The sequence below is a fragment of the Hemitrygon akajei genome, chromosome 4, assembly GCF_048418815.1.
Source record: "Hemitrygon akajei chromosome 4, sHemAka1.3, whole genome shotgun sequence".
Classification (NCBI taxonomy): domain Eukaryota; kingdom Metazoa; phylum Chordata; class Chondrichthyes; order Myliobatiformes; family Dasyatidae; genus Hemitrygon; species Hemitrygon akajei.
The window spans coordinates 5,841,213-5,864,925 of NC_133127.1; the positions used below are offsets into that span (position 1 = coordinate 5,841,213).

At 44.3% G+C, this 23,713-nt stretch overlaps 1 protein-coding gene across 1 annotated transcript in view; it reads left to right on the plus strand.

Annotated features, from left to right (window-relative positions):
- Positions 1-1,181: 1,181 nt before the first annotated feature.
- The window catches only part of LOC140726087 (up-regulator of cell proliferation-like), a 620,561-nt gene continuing 598,029 nt past the window's right edge, over positions 1,182-23,713 (plus strand). Inside the window, exon 1 of the mRNA XM_073042027.1 lies at positions 1,182-1,420. The gene's annotated coding sequence lies outside the window, so the exon portion shown is untranslated. The remainder of the gene's footprint in view (positions 1,421-23,713) is intronic.

Here is a 23,713-nt window from a genome sequence, read left to right on the forward strand (position 1 = left end):
CAGGTGAGATTCTCCCCCAGGTGAATACCAAGAAATTTGGTGCTCTTAACGATCTCCACCAAGGATGTTCAGCGGGGAGTGGTCGCTCCATGACCTCCTGAAGTCAACAACCATCTCTTTTGTTTTGTTCACATTAAGAGACAGGTTGTTGGCTCTGCACCAGTCTGTTAGCCGCTGCACCTCCTCTCTGTAAGCTGACTTGTTGTTCTTGCTGATGAGACACACCACGGTGGTGTCATTGGCGAACTTGATGATGTGGTTCGAGCTGTGTGTTGCAGCACAGTCGTGGGTCAGCAGAGTGAACAGCAGTGGACTGAGCACACAGCCCTGGGGGGCCCCCGTGCTCAGTGTGATGGAGAATATAGGATAAGAACTCTGGTGTCACAGCCATGGGTCGCCAGCTCGTTGGTTGATTCCAGTGAGTGTTAACCTCGTTTCCTGTTCCCTTAGGACTGTTAGTTCCAAGCTCTGCTCCATTCTCTACATTTCTAAAAAAACCTTGTCTTCGAGTCAAGACTCCCCAGGTTATCTGTTCCACGTTTGCGACTGTGCCAGCACCTCTCGACCCTGTCTCCACGCCTGTGTGCAACAGGAACAGACGTGGGGAGACAGGGATAAGGAGGGAGGAAGAAAGAGATGGTCAGAGAGGGCTGGGGTGTGGTGTGTACTGGGAGTGGGGCAGAAGCTGGTCGAAAGGGATGGGTGAGTTAGGGGGCATGGGGGGAGAGAAATGTCCACTGAGTGGATGTGGGAAACAGATTTTGGTGCAGGGTGGTGAGAGAGAGGTGGGTGGGGAGAGTGGTGAGAGTGATGGATGGGTGAGGAGTAGGGAGGTAGGGGTGTGTGGGTGGGGAGTGGGGAGAGAGGTGGGTGGGGGGAGTGGTGAGAGTGATGGATGGGTGAGGAGTAGGGAGGTAGGGGTGTGTGGGTGGGGAGAAAGAGCTGGGTGGGTGGGGAGTGTGGAGAGAGAGGTGTGTTGGTGGAGGGTGGGGAGACAGAAATGTCTCGAGGATTTGAGCTGTTAATTGGGATCAGCACGGACAGATAGTTACCGGTCAACACAAATATGTTGGGCTGAAATGTCTTTTAGACTCTGTAGAGAAAGTCACGTGATTTCTCTGAAAAGCAAAGGAAATGGTAAGCAGGAAACGGTATCAGCAGAGATCACACTGAGAGTCTGAATCAGTCAGTCACCGGCCGGGTCACTGGTTCATCGCTCACTCTGCCTTTTGCTGTTTTACAGTTTGGTTTAGACGATTCACTGTTGTCTCCGGAACTCAGTTCACCCTCCTTCCAGATATTATTTCTCCAGACTGAAGAAAGCTGACTTCATTTCTCCGGTGACAACCTGTGTGTCCCACACCACGATCCTTCGGCTAACAGCAGCATCGACAGGAAACTGCAGACACGGGAATCTGAGGTAAAATTGGAAACGGCTGCTCAGACTCACCAGGTCGGGCAGCATCTGCAGAGAGAGAAACAAAGATAGTGATTCAAGTCAGTGACTCTCAGTCAGTGCTGGAGATGGAGAGGATTGAATCAGGGAACAGACGTGGGGAGACGGGGATAAGGAGGGAGGAAGAAAGAGATGGTCAGAGAGGGCTGGGGTGTGGTGTGTAATGGGAGTGAGGCAGAGGCTGGTTGAGAGGGATGGGTGAGTTGGGGGGGGTAGAGAGGGGGTGGGGAGGGAAATGTCCACCGAGTGGATGGGGGAGGCAAAGTTGATCCAGGGTGAGGAGAGAGAGAGTTGGGTGGGTGGGGAGTGGGGAGGGAGAGGTGGGAGTGGAGTTTATGGGTCAGGAGAGGGGTGAGAGTGATGGATAGTTGAGTGGGGAGGTAAAGGTGTGTGGGTGGGGAGTGGGGAGAGAGAGGTGGGTGGGGAGACAGATGTTTCGAGGATTTGTGCTGTTAATTGTGATCAGTACGGACAGGTAGTTGCCGGACAGCATGAATATTTTGGGCTGAAGGTCATTAAGCTTTGTACAAACAGTCACATGATTTCTTTGAAGAGCAAAAGTTGTTCTGTGGGTGGGGTTGAAAGTGAACGCTGTGAATCTCTCTGTAAAACCAGGAGAGAGAGAGAGAGAGAGAGAGAGAGAGAGAGAGAGAGAGAGAGAGAGAGAGAGAGAGAGAGAGAGAGAGGAGGAGAAAAGGAGAGAGAGGGAGGGTGAGAGTGGGAAGAGGAAGGTGGGGAGAGGGAGGTGGGGAGAGAGTGGGTGAGATGGGGAGAGGGGCAGAGGAGGAGGGAGAGGGGGAGAGGTGGGAGAGAGGGGGGAGGGGAGAAGGAGAGAGGGGGCGGGTGAGAGTGGGGAGAGGAAGGTGGGGAGAGGGAGGTGGGGAGAGAGTGGGTGAGATGGGGAGAGGGGCAGAGGAGGAGGGAGAGGGGGAGAGGTGGGAGAGAGGGGGAAGGGGAGAAGGAGAGAGGGGGAGGGGAGAGGGGAGAGAGGGGAGGGGAGAGGGGGAGGGGAGAGGGGGGAAGGAGAGGAGGAGAGAGGGAGAGGAAGGGGAGGGAGAGGGATGGAGAGAGAGGTGGGGCAGAGAGAGGGGAGAGAGGAGTAGGGGAGGGGGAAGAAGGGGAGAGGGAGAGAGGGGAGAGGGAGAGGGAGAGAGGGGAGAAGGAGAGGGGAAATAGTGAGAGAGGGGAGAGATGGGAAGAGGGGGGAGAGAGGAGGAGGGAGAGGGAGGGGAAGGGGAGGGAGAGGGATGGAGAGAGAGGTGGGGCAGAGAGAGGGGGAGAGAGGAGTAGGGGAGGGGAAAGAAGGGGAGAGGGAGAGAGGGGAGAGGGAGAGGGAGAGAGGGGAGAAGGAGAGGGGAAATAGTGAGAGAGGGGAGAGATGGGAAGAGGGGGAGAGAGGAGGAGGGAGAGGGAGGGGAGAGAGGACAGAGAGGGAGGGGAAAGGTGGAGAGAGGGGAAGAGAGAGGGGCCAGAGGGAAAGAGAGGGAACGAGAGGGAGGGGAGAGATGAGGGAGCGAGAAACCCCTGAGGAACACCACTAATTACTGCCACCTAGCCAGGAAAGGCCCCCTTTATTCCCACTCGCTGCCTCCTGTCTGTCAGCCATTCCTCTATCCATGCCAGTATCTTTCCTGTAACACCATAGGATTTCATCTTGTTAACCAGCCCAATGTGTGTCACCTTAGCAAATGCCTTCTGAAAATCCAATCTCACCTGCTCCCTCAACACCAGCTTCATAGCAAAGGAAGCCCAGCAGTGTCTCTACTTTCTGCGAAGGCTGAGGAAAGTCCATCTCCCACCCCCCATCCTCACCACATCCTATAGGGGTTGTATTGAGAGCATCCTGAGCAGCTGCATCACTGCCTGGTACGGAAATTGCACCATCTCGGATCGCAAGACCCTGCAGCGGATAGTGAGGTCAGCTGAGAAGATCATCAGGGTCTCTCTTCCTGCTATTACAGACATTTACACTACACGCTGCATCTGCAAATGAAACAGCATTATGAAGGACCCCACGCACCCCTCATACAAACTCTTCTCCCTCCTGCCATCTGGGAAAAGGCACCGAAGCATTCGGGCTCTCACGACCAGACTATGTAACAGTTTCTTCCCCCAAGCTATCAGACTCCTCCATACCCAAAGAGTGGACTAACACCTTACCCTACTGTCCTGTTTATTATTTATTGTAATGCCAGCACTGTTTTTGTGCACTTTATGCAGTCCTGTGTGGGTCTGTAGTCTAGTGTAGCTTTCTCTGTGTTGTTTTTTTAACGTAGTTCAGTCTAGTTTTTGTACTGTTTCATGTAACACCGTGGTCCTGAAAAATGTTGTCTCATTTTTACTATGTACTGTATCAGCAGTTATGGTCGAAATGACAATAAAAGTGACTTGACTTTGACTTGACTTGAAGTAAATGACATCCACTTCCTCTCCTTTGTCCACCCTGCTGGTTACTTCTTCAAAGAACTTCAATTGATTTGTCAAGCAATATTTCTCCTTACAGAATCCATACTAACTTGGACACACTTTATCATGAGTGTACAAGTACTCTGAATCTTCGTCCTTAATAATTGACTCCAACACTTTCCCAACCACTGAGGTTGGACTAACTGGTCTATAATTTCCTTTCTTTTGCCTTCCTCCCTTCTTAAAGAGTGGAGTAACATTTGCAAATTTCCAGTCCTCCGGGGCCATGCCAGAATCCAGTGATTCTCGAAAGATCATGACCAATGCATCCGTTATCTCTTCAGCAACCTCTCTCAGGACTCTGGGATGTAGTACATCTGGTCCAGGTGACTTTTTCCTTTGTAATAACAATGGCACTCACTCCTGTTCCCTGACACCCAAGGCTACAAGATCATAAGATGTAGGAGCAGAGTTCGGCCATTTGGCCCATCGAGACTGTTTCACCATTCAATCATGGCTGATCCTTTTCTCCCCAAGACCTATCCTGGTTGGTTACACTCACTGTTGTTTGCACTAAATTTCATCTGCCATTTTTTCGGCTGATTCAGATCCCTCTGCTAACCATGATAGGCTTTTTGCTGTCCACTACATCCCCAATCGTGGTGTCATCTGCAAAGTTGCTGATCCAGTTAACCACCTTATCATCCAGCTGATTGATACAGATGACAAGCAACAATAGACCCAGCACTGATCCCTGCTGTAAACCACTGGTCACAGGCCTCCAGTCAGAGAGACAATCATCCGCTACCACTCTCTGGCTTCTCCCACAAAGCCAATGTCCAATCCAGTTTACTATCTCATCTTGAATACCAAGCAACTGAACCTTTTTGACCAGCTTCCCATGTGGGACATTGTCCAAGGCCTTACTAAAGTCCATGAAGGTAACATCCACCTCTTATCTTCATCCACCTTCCTGGTAACTTCCTCGAAAAACTCTATAAGATTGGTTAGACATGACCTACCACACACAAAGCCATGCTGACTATCCTTAATCATTCCATGTCTATCCAAATACTTATATATCTGGTCCCTTAGAATACCTTCCAATAACTTTCCCACAACTGATGTCAGACTCACCGGACTTGCATTTCCTGGTTTCTGTTTCGAGCTTTTTTGAAACAGTACAACAACAATGGCCATCCTCCAGTCCTCTGGTGCCTCTCCTGTCGCTAAGGATGATTCAAATATCTCTTCCAGGGCCCCTGCAATGTCTGCACTTGCCTCCTGCAGGTTCCAAGGGAACACCTTGTCAGTCCCTGGGGATTTATCCACCCCAATTTGCCTCAAGATAGCAAACCCCTCCTGCTCGGTAATCTGTATCGGGTCCACGAACTCGACGCTGCTTTGTTTCACTTCTATAGACTCTGTGTCCTTCTCCTGAGTAAACACAGGTGCCAAAATTCCATTTAAATTCTCTCCTATCTCTTCTGGCTCCACGTCTGGATCACCATTCTGATCTTCCAGAAGACCAATGTTGTCCCTTGCAATCCTTTTGCACTTAACGTATCTGCAGAATTTCCTATGATTCTCCTTCACTTTGTCTGCTAGAGCAACCTCATGCCTTCTTTAGTTTCCTGATTTCTTACTTCAGTGTTTCCTTGCATTTGTTGTGCTCCATAAGCACCTCATTTGTACCTACCCGCCTATACCTGCTGGGCACCTCCTCTTTTTCTCAACCAGGGCCTCAATATCTCTTGAAAACTCTTGAAAGTGGCCTCCCACTTTGCAAGTAAACCTTTGCCGGAAAACAGCCTGTCCCAATCCACACTTGCCAGATCCTCTCTGATACCATCAAAATTGGCCTTTCTCCAATTTAGAATCTCAACGTACAGACCAGACCTATCCTTGAAACTCATGGCATTGTGGACACCGGATACAAAGTGTTACACTACACAGACTTCTGTCACCTGCCCTGTCTCATTCCCTCATAGCAGATCGAATATCGCATGATCCCTCGTTGGGACTTGTATGAAGTAAACTTTCCTGAACACATTTGACAAATTCTATCCCATCCAGTCCTTTTACAGTATTGGATTCACAAACAATTTGTGGAAAGTTAAAATCACCTTCTACTTGTGTTTCATGAAACAGTCTGTGATCTTTCTACAAATTTGTTCCTCTAAATCCCAAGGACTGTTGGGAGTCTGTAATATAATATGCTCATAGCTTTCTCATTTCTCAGTTCCACTCACTAGACAAGTTCTCCAGTCTGACCTGTGGAGCACTGCTGTGACATTTACCCTGACTAGTGATGCCACCCCTCCTCCTGTAATTCCTCCTGCTCTGTCACGTCTAAACAACGGAACCCCAGAATATTGAGCTGCCACTCCTGCTCCTCTTGCCACCCAGTCTTACTAACAGCTACAAGGTGATGATCCATACGCTAAGTTCATCCACCTTTCCTACGATGCTTCTTGCATTGAAATATCAGCAGCTCAGGACCATGCTCAACCTTTTCATTCCTGACTTTGTCTGACGTCTTAACAACATCTGTCTCCACAACCTCTCCACGAACTGTTCTGGCACTCTGATTCCCATCCCCCTGTAACTCTAGTTTAAACCCCACCGTGCAACATTAACAAACCTTCCCACTCGGATCAGGAGCAAACTGTCCCTTCTGTGTGGGTCCCACCTTCTTTGGAAGAGACCCCAATGTTTCAAAAAGCTTACACCCTCCCTCCTACACCAACTCCTTAGCAACATGTTAAACTGTGTAATCTTCCTACCTCCAGCCTCACTGGCACGTGGCACAGGTAGCAATCCTGAGATCACAACCCTGGAGGTCCTGCCCTTTAACTTAGCACCTAACTCCCTGAACTCCCTACGCAGAACCTTGTCACTTGTCCTGCCCATATCATTGGTACCTACAAAGATCACGACTTCTGGCTGTTCACCCTCCCACTTCAGAATGCTGAGGACCTGATCCCAGATGTCCCAGACCCTGGCACCCGGGAGGTAACGTAGCATCTGGGAATCTCACTCCCACTCACAGAACCTCCTTTCTGTTCCCCTAATGAGTCCTCTATAACCACAGTGTGCCTCTTCTCCCCTCTTCCCTTCTGAGTCACAGATGCAGACTCAGTGCGAGAGACACTCTGAATCTCCTCTGTTAGGTCATTCCCCACCCCCACCCCCCCGACAGTATCCAAAGTGATATACCTGTTGAGGGGGATGGTCACAGGGGTATTCTGCACTAGCTCCTTAACCCCTTTCCCCTTCCTGACCGTCACTCAGTTTTCTGTGCCCTGCACCTTGGGTGTAACTACCTGTCTATATGTCCAATCTATCCCCCCCCCACCCCCCAGCCTCCTGAATGATCCGGAGTTCACCCAGTTCCAACTCCAACTCCTTAACGTAGAGTGTTAGAAGCTGCAGCTGGAAGCACTTCTCACAGTTGTAGTTTTCAGGGGATATCCCAGCATGTGAAGACAGACTCTGGAGGATTGAGCAGATGAGACCAATGGAAGGTCCAACGGTCAAGAAGGCGTCATGGAACGTGTAGTGCATGACAAAACACAGATGATGTCCTGGTCATCCATTGCGCCTAGTCCCATCTCCAGCCGACTCGACGCTTGTCTTGCAGCTAGTTCCGGATGGGAATTGGGGAAAAAAGAGTGAGGCTGACACTGCACAACTCTCCCTCACTTAAATCCAAATCAAGCTGGATGGATGAAATATATATATATAGTTGTCAGGGACACTGGAGATCTCCCTACGTTCTCACATCCCACAAGAGGAGCATTCAGCTACCCTGCCAGTTATCTTTGCTGTCCTCACTGAGCAGATATAAGGAAGGAAAGGGTAAAAACAACTTTTCCTGGATCTTTCTTTTCTTTGCTTTCCCTGTCTGAAGCCTCAGGATCCCCACTCTAACTCTGTCCACTCCAATGATGGCCACTCCGCTTGCCCCGCCTTCCTTTAATTTGCTCTTGCTGATCAATCCCAAACTTCGATTGGTCGCTGGTCAGAGCTCAGTTTTGTTGTGGTGATCGGCCGCTGCCTATCTCTACTTGGACAGTGGACCCGAGTGAAATCCCCTCCTCGCAAACTTCTGATGTTCGATTGGTCGGTGGTCAGAGCTCAGTCTGAGTGCATCTGTAGATCACAGACTCCGACAAGACCCCAGCTACCTTTAAAAAAGAATGAAGAGGCGTGGGAAGAAGAATTTAAACTGTTCTGGAGATGGACTGGGAGAAGTTGCCCTCTGACACTGTGTGATGTGGGGACTGGGGGGTGGGGCGAGTTCAGCTCTCTGTTCCGTGAGGTTTACTCATCTTCACACTGACCTGAGGCTGTGGCCTGCAACTAACGGGCTCCTGCGGACTCACCTTCAGCAACTTCAGCTGCTTACTTTTATTTGTTTTTTTTCTCTCTGCACGTTCAGCTCTTTGACATTCTTCTTTTGTTTTGATGGACTCTTTGGGTGTTTGTTCTGTCGCTGCCTGTAAGGAGACGAATCTCAAGGTTGTATAAAGTCCCATCACCACTAGCTGTTCACTCTCCCTGTTCAGGACGTCCTGCAGACATCGGAAACGTCCCTGCCCCTGGCACCAGGGAGACAACAGCTTTATAGAGACAGGAGAGACTGCAGATACTGGAATGTGGAGAGACAACAAACTGCTGGAGGATCTGAACAAGTCAGGCTGTATCTGTGTTGGGGGGACAGGGTGGGGATCGATTGTTGATGTTTTGGGTTTTGACACTGACAATTCCTTTCCCTCACAGATACTGCTTGACCTGCTGAGTTCCTACAGCAGATTGTGTGTTACACCATTTCAGAGACTTGTTCACACCCAGTGGAAAGCCCCTCTACACCCCTTACAGCCGAGTCCCCTGTCACGACAGCTGTGTCTGTCTTTTTCCTCCCCAGCTGTGGTCACACAAACGTTCCTGTTGCTACTTTCCCCTGGTTTCCACCTTTTGCAGCAGGAACATTCCACTGGACGGAGTTCTCCTGCCATGGACACCCTTGCACTGAGCCCTCTCTTCCTCCTGGACAGAGAACATGCATCTCACATTCATTGAGTGTATTGAATGCTTGAAGCTGTCATTCAGGAAGAAATAGCGAAACATTTAGAAAGGAGTGATTCCATTAGACAGATGCAGCATGGATTCAGAAAGGGCAGGTCCTGTTTGACAAACTTCAAGTCAAGTCAAGTTTATTGTCATTTCGACCATAAGTTGTTATTACAGTACACAGTAAAAACGAAACACTGTTCCTCCAGGACCCTGGTGCTACATGAAACAACACAAAACTACACTAGACTATGTGAGACAGCACAAGGCTACACTAGACTACGTAAAATAACACAAAAACTACACTAGACTATGTGAGACAGCACAAGGCTACACTAGACTATGTAAAACAACATAAAAACTGCACTAGACTACAGACCTGCACACGACTACATAATGTGCACAAAACAGTGCAGGACAGCACAATAATTAATAAACAAGACAATAGGCACAGCAGAGGACAAATTACAATATAATAATAAATGATGTAGATGTCAGTCCAGGCTCTGGGTATTGAGGAGTCTGATGGTTTGGGGGAAGAAACTGTTGCACAGTCTGGTTGTGAGAGCCCGAATGCTTCGGTACCTTTTCCCAGATGGCAGGAGGGAGAAGAGTTTGTATGAGGGGTGTGTGGGGTCCTTCATAATGCTGTTTCCTTTGCAGATGCAGCATGTGGTGTAAATGTCTGTGATGGCAGGAAGAGAGACCCCGATGTTCTTCTCAGCTGACCTCACTAACTGCTGCAGGGTCTTGCAATCAGAGATGGTGCAATTTCCGAACCAGGCAGTAATTCAGCTGCTCAGGAATCTCTCAATACAACCCCTGTAGGATGTGGTGAGGATGGGGGATGGGAGATGGACTTTGCTCAGCCTTCACAGAAAGTAGAGACGCTGCTGGGCTTCCTTTGCTATGAAGCTGGTGTTGAGGGACCAGGTGAGATTCTCCGCCAGGTGAACAACAAGAAATTTGGTGCTCTTAACGATCTTTACGGAGGAGCCATCGATGTTCAGTGGGGAGTGGTCGCTCCGTGTCCTCCTGAAGTCAACAACCATCTCTTTTGTTTTGTTCACGCTAAGAGACAGGTTGTTGGCTCTGCACCAGTCCGTTAACCGCTGCACCTCCTCTCTGTATGCTGACTCGTTGTTCTTGCTGATGAGACCCACCACAGTTGTGTCATCGGCGAACTTGCTGATGTGGTTCGAGCTGTATGTTGCAGCACAGTCGTGGGTCAGCAGAGTGAACAGCAGTGGACTGAACACACAGCCCTGAGGTGTGTTCCGTGTTCTTTGGAGTTACTGGAGTTCTTTGAGGACATAATGAGTGCAGTGGATAAGGGGGAACAGGTGGATGTCGTATGCTTGGATTTCCAGAAGGCGTTCGATAAGGTGCCACACAAGAGACTTATAAATAAGATATGGACGCATGGAGTCGGACAAAGTGTATTGGCATGGATAGTGGACTGGTTAACCGATAGAAGGCAGAGAGTTGGTTTAAATGGGTGTTTCTCCGGTTGGCAGTCAGTGGTGAGTGGGGTGCCGCAGGGGTTGGTGCTGGGACCGCAGCTGTTTACCATTTACATTGATGATTTGGAAGAGGGGACTGAGTGTAGTGTAGCAAAATATGCTGATAACGCTAAACTGAGTGGAAAAGCAAATTGTACAGAGGATGTGGAGAGTCTGCAGAGGGATAGAGAGAGGTTAAGTGAGTGGGCCAAGGTCTGGCAGATGGAATACAACATTGGTAAATGCTAGATCATCCACTTTGGAAGTAATAACAGAAGAGCAGATTATTATTTAAATAGTGAAAGATTGCAGCATGCTGTTGTGCAGAGGGACTTGGGAGTGCTTGTGCATGAATCACAAACAGTTGGCTTGCGATTATAACAGGTTATTAAGAAGGCAAACAGAATGTTGCCCTTCATTGCTAGAGGGATTGAATTCAAGAGCAGGAAGGTTGGGGAGACTTCCGGTGGCTGTAATGGAGTAGGTTGCAATAGCTACGTGCTCCGAAATTATTCGCTTACTTTGCTGTTTAAACCTATCTCGGTGAGAGCACCATGAGTAGAAACCACTCTAACCTGATGTTATGTTGATCTTTACCTTCCTTTTAGTAATTTGACTGAAAGTAATTATGTAGGGTGTACATGTAGTAATTACTGAGGAATGAAACTATAGGGTGTTTTGCTTTACTTTAAATTCACTCTGATCTTTCCTATCTTTTGATTATTTATATACCTTTCGGTCTTTTACTGTTTTTCAAAAGTATACAATATTCTATATTTCTTATTGCTGGTTTCTGGTTTTTTCATTATTTTACCATTTTGTCATTATGTTTTTTTTTCTCCCTTGAATGCCTTAAATTAGTCATGTAGGAAGCTATCTAAACCACTTCCCTTTCTAATTATTTTCTATTTGTTTGTTTACTCCATTTTTTTTTGCACCCGCAAGTATATGTTGTTTTCCTTATTGGCTTCTACTAATATTTGGTTTTATTGTCTTTCCTTTTTACCGAGACTAATACTTATATTTTCTCATGGGTTTTTTTTGTAAATAGCGAACTTATTTACTTTGTTATTTTGTTTTTGTATATATATATTTACAATCATTTATTCAGCACAGCTATACATATATATTTTCTGGAGCCACCGGAGTTTTGGGTTGGGAACGTTAGATTTAGTCTTCAGCCTCCCTTGGCTGATTTCTCTCTTTGGGGGGAGGGAGGGGGGAAATGGGTTCTTCCAGAAAGCTGATTGGATGTTTTTACTGTTTTATATATTCACTATCTACATGTCTGTGATTACCTTTTATACATTACTGAAGGATACTTGATGGATTCTTTTATTAATATACTTCAATGTTTTAATGTGAAAGGTCTAAATAACCCTGTTATACGAAATAAGATTTTCTCTTATATCCAGAAACTTAAAACTCGTATAATCTTTCTTCAAGAAACCTATATTCATAAAGATGATATTTCACGTTCTTTCAAAGGATGGAAGGGTATACATTTTCACTCACCCTTTCAATCTAGATCGAGAGGCGACTGTATCCTGTTTGATCAGAATGTATCCTTTATTCAGCGTAATGTAATTTCTGATACAAATGGCCGCTTTGTTATTGTTTCGGGTAGTCTTGAGAATAAACTAATGGTATTTGCGAATGTATACGCTCCAAATACAGATGACTCCTTGTTCTTTGAATGTCTTTTCTCTTTTCTGCCTGATTTGAATCGGTATTTCTTAGTGATGGATGGAGATTTTAATTTTTGGCTGGACCCTATATTAGACCGCTCTTCAAGTAAAACCCCTGTCACTAATAAATCAGTCCTACTTTTTAAATCTTTTCTATTTCAATGTGGTATTCTCGACATGTGGCGTTTTTTGCACCCTCAAGAAAGGGAATATTCATATTTCTCTCAGGTTCATCATATGTACTCTCGGATTGACTACTTTTTTATAGATAGAAATCTTGTGATTATAAGGAGATTGCTTTGTCTGATCATGCACCTGTGCTTCTGGCTTTAAGGTTACCTGTTTATTCTGTATCAAATAGAAGTTGGCGTTTTAACTTATCATTGTTATCTGATAAAAATTTTCTAAAGTTTTTGGAAAACCCTATTACTTTTTTCTTTAAAGAAAATTTTGAAGGAGATACTGCTGGTACTATAGTCTGGGATACTTTTAAAGCATATATTCATGGATAAATTATCTCTTTTAATAATAGGCATCCGTTAGTCTCATGAGACCAGGTTTTTCCAGGGTGCAGGCCCGGGCAGGGTTGTATGGGAGACCAGCAGTTGCTCAAGCTACAAGCCTTCCCCTCTCCATGCCACCGACGTTGTCCAAGGGAAGGGCACTAGGACCCATGCAGCTTGGCACTGGTGCTGTCACAGAGTGACAGTGTGTTGTTAAGTGCCTTGCTCAAGGACACAAACACGCTGTCTCAGCTGAGGCTCGAACCAGTGACCTTCAGGTTACTAGTCCAATGCCTTGTCCACTAGGCCACTCGCCAACACTAGGCCATGCACCAACAAATCTCTTACTCTGCCTATATGAAGAAAAAAGATGACAAAGAAAGGTCTGACCGAGCAGCGATATTAAAAGATCTTGATCGAAAGTATGCCCTATCTCCAGATCCAAGTATGTATAATAAGTGTATTGAAATCCAATCCAAGTATAATCTTCTGCTGACTTACCCAATTGAACGACAGCTGTTGAGAGATAAAACTCAATTTTACATTCACGGGGGTAGAACTAGTAGTTTATAAGCCAATCACTTAAAATCTTTTACAGTTAATCGTCAAATCACAGAAATTTTTAAAGATAATGGTACTAAGCTATCCGACCATTCTGAAATTAACAACATATTTAAAGATTTTTACCTTAAGTTGTAACAGTCTGACTCTTCTTCAGATGATACCTATATGAATGCTTTTTTCAGTAATATCAACATTCCTACATTGTCTGCTGATAGCCTAATACAGTTAGATCAGCCTATTTCCAATGAAGAAGTGGCTGAGGCTACACATGCTTTACATTCTGGTAAGACCCCAGGACCTGATGGCTTTCCTGGGGAGCTTTATAAAACTTTCACTACGTTACTCACACTTTATTTATCCTCTGTTTTATCAGAGTCCTTTAAATCAGGTAAACTCCCTCAATCGTTTTATGAAGGTTTTATTTCTCTTATTCTTAAAACAAAAATCCAGCTGAATGTTCTTCATACAGACCGATTTCTTTTTTTAAATGTTGATGCAAAAATTTTATCAAAAATCTTAGCTCAAAGACGTGAAAATATTTTACCATCTATTATATCACATAACCAGACAGGATTTATTAAAAACTGTTACTCACATTTTAATATACGTCGGTTATTGAATGTGATATATTCACCATCCAAAAAAATATATTATCCTTAGATGCAGAAAAAGCCTTCAATAGGATTGAGTGGAATTATCTTTTAAGACCTTAGAAAAGTTAAATTTTGGGCCTAATTTTATTCATTGGGTTAAATTAATTTACCTGTCTCCTACCGCTCAGGTTATTACTAACTCTCAAATTTCTAAGCCCTTTAAATTACAGCGGGGAGCTAGACAAGGTTGCCCTCTTAGTCCTTTACTTTTTGCTTTAGCTATAGAACCCTTAGCAATAGCATTTCGAGAATCTAAGGACATTTCTGATATACTAAGGGCAGGTATGACTCATAAAATTTTGTTCTACGCTAATGATATTTTACTTTTTACCTCTAACACTGAAACTTCTTTACCTTCAGTTCTTTCTTTAATTTCCCAGTTTAGTTATTTTTCAGGATATAAGCTGAACCTACATAAAAGTGAGCTATTTCTTTTAAATGACCTAATGTCATCAAATGCCAAATTTCCGTTCCAAGTTGTTACAAGTCAATTTACATATCTAGGTGTAACAATTACTAAAAACTTCAAGAATTTATTTAAAGAAAACTTAAACCCTTATTGAATTATGTGAAAAAGACGCTTTCTAAATGGTCTCTTCTTTCTTTATCCCTAATTGGCCGAATTAATTTGATTAAAATGAAGATTCTTCCTAAATTTTTATATCTTTTTCAGCCATTACTTACTTTTATTGCTAAGACCTAATCTGATTCTTTAGATTCAATTTTAACATCTTATATTTGGAATAATAAACAAGCTCGTTTAAGTAAAGTTTACCTACAAAGAAATAAAGAGATGGGTGGATTAGCCCTACCCAATTTTAGGTTTTACTATTGGGCTGCCAATATAAGGAATATTACTATTTGGTCCTATTATATTTATCGTAAAGATTGCCCATCATGGGTCTCCTTAGAAGTTAATTCTGTAAAAAATTCCTCTATTGTCTCTCTTCTTGGATCATACTCTTCTTTTTCAGCAAATAAAACAACAGATAACATAATTGTTAAGCAAAGTTTAAGGATCTGGTCTCAATTTAGAAAATTTTTTGGTTTAACGAATTTTTCATTATCATCTCCCATTCTCCTTAATTTTTTTTTATCCCTTCCATGACTGACAAAGTCTTTAAGGATTGGGATGAACCAGGTATTAAGTGTTTTTGGAACCTGTTTATCTCAGGGTCTTTTGCTTCATTTGACAAATTGTCAACTAAATTTTCACTGCCAAAAACACATTTTTACAGATACCTTCAAATTAGAGATTTCTTACATTTCCAATTAACTACTTTTCCTATAGGTCCTGATAAAAATTTACTGGATGATCTTTTAAATTTAAAACCTTTTGTTTATGGCTCTATTACTGGTATCTATAACTTGTTGATTGATTCTAGACAAAACTTTTTAGATAAAATAAAAAAAAACTTGGGAGGATGACCTAAATTGTCAGATTTCTGATGAAAGATGGAATAAAATTCTTAAGCGGGTTAATAGATAATCTTTCTGTGCTCGTCATTCTCTTCTGCAGTTTAAAGTGGTTCATAGAGCTTATATTTCTAAACAGAAGCTGTCCAGTTTTTATCCGAATGTTTTTCCACTTTGTAATAAATGCAACTCTGCTGATGCCTCTTTAATTCATATGTTTTGGTTTTGTCTTAAAATTGAAAAGTTTTGGCGGGAAGTATTCCATGCCTTCTCACAACTTTTTAGGGTCCAATTTGACCCAAATCCCCTTACTGCCTTGTTTGATATTATTGCAAATGAAGATATAACTTTAAATACTCCTAGCCTACAGGTTTTAGTTTTTACCTCTCTTTTAGCAAGGAGAGCAATCTTGCTTAAATGGAAGGAGTCTACCCCTCCTACACATCTTCAATGGCTACGTGATATTATGCCTTATTTAAATTTAGAGAAGATCCGCTGCTCAGTCTTAAATTCGAAACAATCTTTTTATGATATCTGGGGACCTTTCCTAAATTACTTTTACAATTTATAAAGCTTAACAGTGCACAGACTTTTATGTATATTTCTATCTTCTCTTCTTAAACGAATATGGTTTTTTTTCTAATTATCCATTATCATCCATCAGCTTTTTTCTTTGGTAGTTGGTAGGGGGTTGATTTTTTTATATAAAAAAATTATTTTATGATATATGATAGATAGATAGATAGATAGATACTTTATTCAACATTTTTTCCAATGTCCCATACACTTGTTGTAGCAAAACTAATTACATACAATACTTAACTCAGTAAAAATATGATATGCATCTAAATCACTCTCTCAAAAAGCATTAATAATAGCTTTTAAAAAGTTCTTAAGTAGTTTACTTAAATACATTAAATACAATCAACCCCGGCACTTTAACATATCTTACTCCTGGCGGTTGAATTGTAAAGCCTAATGGCATTGGGGAGTATTGACCTCTTCATCCTGTCTGAGGAGCATTGCATCGATAGCAACCTGTCGCTGAAACTGCTTCTCTGTCTCTGGATGGTGCTATGTAGAGGATGTTCAGGGTTTTCCATAATTGACCGTAGCCTACTCAGCGCCCTTCACTCTGCTACCGATGTTATACTCTCCAGTACTTTGCCCACGACAGAGCCCGCCTTCCTTACCAGCTTATTAAGACGTGAGGCGTCCCTCTTCTTAATGCTGCCTCCCCAACACGCCACCACAAAGAAGAGGGCGCTCTCCACAACTGACCTATAGAACATATTCAGCATCTCACTACAGACATTGAATGACGCCAACCTTCTAAGGAAGTACAGTTGACTCTGTGCCTTCCTGCACAAGGCATATGGCCTATCTTTAAATTTTTGATTACAGAGTGGCATACCTTTATGTGAGATGCTATAACATTTTGATCAATTTTATTACAATATATGAATGTACACAATTTATGTTGAGATGTATCTATGTGTTGCACTCTGTAAATCTTGTTTTTTCTTCTGAATAAAAATACTGTAAAAGTAAAAAAAGAGCAGGAAGGTCATGCTGCAACTATACAAGGTACTGGTGAGGCCGCACCTGGAGTACTGTGTGCAGTTCTGGTCTCCATACTTGAGGAAGGATAAACTGGCTTTAGAGGCAGTACAGAGGAGGTTCACCGGGCTGATTCCAGGGATGAAGGGATTAACCTATGAGGAGAGATTGAGACGCCTGGGACTATACTCTCTGGAATTCAGAAGAATGAGAGGGGATCTTATAGAAACATACACAATTTTGAAAGGGATAGAGAAGTAGGAAAGGTGTTTCCATTGGTAGGTGAGACTAGAACTAGGGGACATTGCCTCAAGATTCAGGGGAGAAGCTTTAGGACGGAGATGAGGAGAAACTGTTTTTTCCAGAGAGTGATGAATCTGTGGAATTCGCTGCCCAGGGAAGCAGTTGAGGCTTCTTCACTAAATATATTTAAGGTAGAGTTAGATAGATTTTTACATAGTCAGGGAATTAAGGTTTATGGGGGAAAGCCAGGTAGATGGAGCTGAGTTTACAGACAGATCAGCCATGATCTTATTGAATGGCAGGACAGGCTCAATGGGCCGGATGGTTCTTAATGTTCTTATTACACCAACAAGATTCTTCGTCGATAAACACTGCCTGTTACAATGTAACATCCCTGCCTTTGTCTTTATTTCAGTGAACAACCCACCCTTGCTGCTCACCAATCAGCTGTTTCCACGGACACACATCATTTCCTGAATGGTGACATCACCTCCAGCTCTTCCAATGGTCTCGACAAGGTAGGTGGGCTCTAAATATGCAATGGTCTGTCCCACTGCTCTCCCCCAGGTCCTCCTCACTCACCTCTGCTGCCTTCTTAATTCCCCGAATCTGCACAGCATCATATTGTTATAGAGCCTCCGGACCAACTCGTCCATCCCGAACAAGATTCCCACCTGAGCCGGTCCTATTTCCTTGCATTTTGCCCGGAGATCCACAGGTTCCTGGTTATTCAATTTATTTATTTTGGCATACAGCGAGGAAGAGGCTCTCCCAGCCCTCTGAACCGTGTCAGTCTGGTAACAGCCAACTACCTAATCACAGGACAAGTTACAATGACCAGTTGACCTACCCAGTATGGCTTTGGACTGTGGGAGGGAATGGGGGCACCGAGAGAGCACCCACATATTCCACGGGAAGGATGTACAGAGAATCCTCACAGAACGGTGACAGAACGTCATCACACTGTCCCCTATGTTACCATGGTACCCAGTAAGGTGTCAGCAGTTACAGGGAGAAGGCAGGAGAATGGGGTTGAGAGGGAATAATAAATCATGATGATGGAATGGCAGAGCAGACCTGATGGGCCGAATGGCTTCAATCTACCCTTATGTCACCTGGTCTTATGGTCAAATTGTTTGTATAAATAATGAACAAAGGTCCCAGCACCAGTCCTTGTGGTACTCCACTCATCACAGGTCTCCAGTCTGAGAAGCACCTCCCTCTGGTTTCTCTCCTCACCCTCTGCTTCTTCCCATCGAGCCAATTATGAATTAGTTCACTTACCTCCTTTGGATCTCTGAAGACCTCACCTTCTAGACTAGCCCTGTATGCACCTCATGCTTTCCATCAGGACAGTCAATATATCATAGAAATACAATTGTGTCAGCATGAGTTAATCAGTCTGATGGCCTGGTGGAAGAAGCTGTTGGTCCTGGGGTACCGTTTCCCAGATGGTAGCAACTGAAACAGTTTGTGGTTGGAGTAACTGGTGTGTGCTGACACCATCAGACCTTATAGAGAGGAATAGAATTAACCCTTCAGGCCCATCAAGACTGCTCAACCATTCTGTCATGGCTGATTTATTAACCCTATCAACCCCATTCTCCTGCCTTCTCCCCGTAACCTTTGATGCCCTAAGTAATCAAGAAACTACCACCGCTTTGCAATGAATTCCACTGATTCACCACCATCGAGCTGAATAAATTCCTCTTCATTTCTATTCTGAGGCTGTGTACTCTAGTTCTAGACTCCCCAACTATAGGAAAATCCTCGCTACATAAACCCTTTCAATATTTGATAGGTTTCAATGAGATCCCACCCTCATTCTTTTGAACTCCAGCAAGTGCAGACTAAGAACCGTCAAACACTCCTCAGGCATTAACACTTTCATTCCTGGATATATTCTTGACCCTTTGCACCTAGGTTATTGAATTTTCCTCCAGGTTAGAAAATAGTCCATGCCTTTATTCCATCTTCTAAAGTGTATGACCATAAACTTCCCTAAGCTATATTCCATCTGTCACTTCTTTGCCCATTCTTCAAACCCATTTAAGTTCTTCTGCAGACTCCCTGTCTCCTCGTCACTACCTGCACCTCCACCTATCTTCATATCGTCTGCAAACTTGGCCACAAAGCCATCAATTCCATCATCCAAATCATTAACATATAACGCAAGAAGAAGTGGTTCCAAAACCAACCCCTGTGAAACACCACATCACCGACAGCCAATCAGAAAAAGCCCCCTTTATTTCCACTCTTTGCCTCCAGCCAATTAGCCAATCTTCTATCCATGCTAGTATATTTCCTGTAATACCTGGGCTTCTATCTTGTTAAGCAACCTCATGTGTGGCACTTTGTCAAAGGCCTTCTGAAAATTCAAATAAACAACATCCATTGACCCTCCTTTGTCTATCCTGCCTGTTATCTCCTCATAGTATTCCAACACATTTGTGAGGCAAGATCTTCCTTTGAAGAATCCATGCTCATGTGCCTTCAAGTACCCCAAAAGCACATCCTTAGCAATCGACTGTAATATCTTCACAATCACTGAGGTCAGACTAACTGGTCTATAATTTCATTTTTCTGCCTCTCTGCATTCTTGGAGAATGGAGTAACATTTGCAGTTTTCCATTCCTCTGGAAGCATGCCAGAATTAAATGATTCTTGACAGATCACTACTCATGCACCCACAATCTCTTCAACCATGTCTTTCAGAACCCTGGGGTGTACACAATCCCTCCTCCTTGAGAAAAGCTTTGACCCAACCCGAGACATCCCTGATCCTGTCACTAGGGAGGCAAAATAGAAACATAGAAAACCTACAGCACAATACAGGCCCTTCAGTGCACAAAGTTGTGCCGAACACGTCCCTACCTTAGAAATTACTAGGCTTACCCATAGCCCTCTATTTTTCTAAGCTCCATGTACCTACCTAAAAGCCGCTTAAAAGACCCTATCGTATCCGCCTCCACCACCATTGCCAGCAGCCCATTCCACGCACTCACCGCTCTCTAAGTAAAAAACTTACCCCTGACATCTCCTTTGTACCTACTCCCCAGCGCCTTAAACCTGTGTCCTCTTGTGGCAACCATTTCAGCCCTGGGAAAAAGCCTCTGACTATCCACACGATCAATGCCTCTCATCATCTTGTACACCTCTATCAGGTCACCTCTCATTCTCCTTCATTCCAAGGAGGAAAGGCCAAGTTCACTCAGCCTATTCTCATAAGGCATGCTCCCCAATCCAGGCAACATCCTTGTAAACACGAGGAAATCTGCAGATGCTGGAAATTCAAACAACAACACACACAAAATGCTGGTGGAACACAGCAGGCCTGGCAGCATCTATAGGGAGAAGCGCTGTCGACATTTCGGGCTGAGACCCTTCATCAGGACTAACCAAAAGGAAAGATAGTAAGAGATTTGAAAGTAGTGGGGGAGGAGGAAATGCGAAATGATAGGAGAAGACTGGAGGGGGTGGGATGAAGTTAAGAGCCTTCCTTGTAAATCCTTGTAAATCTCCTCCGCACCTTTTCTATGGTTTCCACCTCCTTCCTGTAGTGAGGCGACCAGAACTGAGCACAGTACTCCAAGTGGGGTCTGACCAGGGTCCTATATAGCTGCAACATTAACTCCCGGCTCCTAAGTTCAATTCCACGATTGATGAAGACCAATACACCATTTGCCTTCTTATCCACAGTCAATCTGCACAGCTGCTTTGAACGTCCTATGGACTTGGACCCCAAGATCCCTCTAATCCTCCACACTGCCAAGAGTCTTACCATCAATATTATATTCTGCCATCATATTTGACCTACCAAAATGAACCACTTCACACTTATCTGGGTTGAACTCCATCTGCCACTTCTCAGCCCAGTTTTGCATCCTATCGATGTCCTGCTGTAACCTCTGACAGCCCTCCACACTATCCACAACACCTCCAACCTTTGTGTCATCAGCAAACTTACTAACCCCTCCCTCCACTTCTTCATCCAGGTCATTTATAAATATCACGAAAAGTAAGGATCCCAGAACAGATCCCTGAGGCACACCACTGGTCAGCGACCTCCATGCAGAATATGACCCGTCTACAACCATTCTTTGCCTTCTGTGGGCAAGCCAATTCTGGAGCCACAAAGCAATGTCCCCTTGGATCCCATGCCTCCTTATTTTCTCAATAAGCCTTGCATGGGGTACCTTATCAAATGCCTTGCTGAAATCCATATACACTACATCTACTGCTCTACCTTCATCAATGTGTTTAGTCACATCCTTAAAAAATTCAATCAGGCTCGCAAGGCATGACCTGCCCTTGACCATTCCTAATCATATTATGCCTCTCCAAATGTTCATAATCAGGATCTTCTCTATCAACTTACCATCCACTGAGATAAGACTCACTGGTCTATAATTTCCTGGGCTATCTCTACTCCCTTTCTTGAATAATGGAACAACATCTGCAACCCTCCAATCCTCCGGAACCTCTCCCGTCCCCATTGATGATGCAAAAATCATCGCCAGAGACTCAACAATCTCCTCCCTCGCCTCCCACAGTAGCCTGGGGTACATTTTGTCCTGTCCGGGTGACTTATCCAACTTGATGCTTTCCAAAAGCTCCAACACATCCTCTTTCTTAACATATCATCCAATTGTCTTTCACACCCACAGAATCTCTTCTCTGTTCCTCTGATCATGGAATCTCCCATCACCACTGCAGTTCTCTTCACCTCTCTGGACGGTGCATCTGAGTCACAGCATCAGACTAAATTCCGGAGACCTGGTCAGTGCTACTCCCCCTTAATAGCTTGACCTCTCAACAGTGTCTCAAAGTGGGTACTTGAGGTTACGGCCACAGGGCTACTCTGCTATGACTCCCCATTTCCCTTTCTTCTCCTGACCATCATCCCGGAACCTGCTTCCTGTAACTTAGGAGTCACTGCCTCCCTGTAACTCGTGCCTATCACCTCCTCATTCTCCTGTTTGAGCTGAAGGTCATTGAACTGCAGCTCCAGATCCTCAACCCATTTTCTGAGGAGCACCTGGTGCAGGTGTGGTTATCTGGGAGAATGGAGGTCTCCCCTATCTCACACACAGAACAAAACACTGTCCCTGGAGCCATTCTCTCTGCACTACTGTCCCCCAACAGATGAGGAATGAAGAATTAAGAAGAAAAGGAGAAAGTTACCAGATACTTACCTCACCCAAGCCTGACCTTGCTGAGACCTGATGATCCAAAGCCACTCTAAACACTGGCCCACTCACAACAACAACAGCTCCGCTTGTGCTTGCGTTATTTTTAGTGCTCTCTCTTATGAATCCCGCTCAGTAATTGGTCGCAGTCCACCTCTGAGAAACTGCCACGAAGTTCTGCCTTGTTACTTTTGAGTGCAGACCTGATTGAAAGGGTTGCTCTGTTCTCATCCTACCACTCAGTAGTTTCTTAGAAGTTTGCAAAGTTTCCACCTGTCATCTAAAACTTTGACACACTTCCATTGATTTGTGGTGGAGAGTATATTGACTGGTTGCATCATGGCTTGGTATGGAAACAGCAAAGCCTTTGAATGGAAAGGCACACAAAGTCAATTACAATATATGCCCAATCATTTCTGGTAACATCCTCCCCACCACAGAACACATCTACATCAGGCACTGTTGTAGGAAAGCAGCATCCATCATCGAAGATCCCCACCATCCAATCCATGTTCTCTTCTCACTGCTGTCTCCAAGAACAAGGTATAAGAGCCTCTGGACTCACATTGCCTGGTTCAGGAACAACAATTACCCTTCAAACATCAGACTCCTGAACCAGTGAAGACAACTCATTCAACTTCACTAAAACCATCATCTACGACTTTCAAGGGTTCTTCATCTCATGTTCTTACTGATCTATTTATTATTATTATTTCTTTTCTCTCTTTTTGTATTCAGTTTGGTTTTTTTTAAATCACATTAGTTTCTGTTTGTCCTGCTGGGTACGAAATTTCATTGATTTTATTGTGTTTCTCATATTTACTGTGATTGCCCAGAATAAAATGAATCTCAGGGTTGTGTATGATGACACACATGTACTTCGATAACAAATTTACTTTGAACTTTGAGCTCCACACTGTATAAAGTTTACTTCCTTTCTCCAGTGGCATCACTTTAACCTGTGTGCCCCACACCACGAACCTTCGGCTAACAGCAGCATCGACAGGAAACTGCAGACACTGGGAATCTGAGGTAAAATTGGAAACGGCTGCTCAGACTCACCAGGTCGGGCAGCATCTGCAGAGAGAGAAACAAAGATAGTGATTCAAGTCAGTGACTCTCAGTCAGTGCTGGAGATGGAGAGGACTAAGGTTGTATATACAATAAGATAGATGAACTTGTAGCACAGTTGCAGATTGGAATGTATGATTGGTTGGAGGTATCATTGAATCATGGTTGAAAGAAGATTATAACTGCAAGTTTAATGTCCAAGGATACACATTGTCTCAAAAGGATGGGGGGCGGTATTGCCCTGTTGGTTAAAAAACGAAATGAAATTTTTAGAAAGCGATGACATAGGGTCAGAAGGTGTTGAATCATTGTGAAGAAACTACAAGGGTAAAAAGACCCCGGTGGGAATTGTATACAGACCCCCAAACAGAAGTAAGGAGATGGCC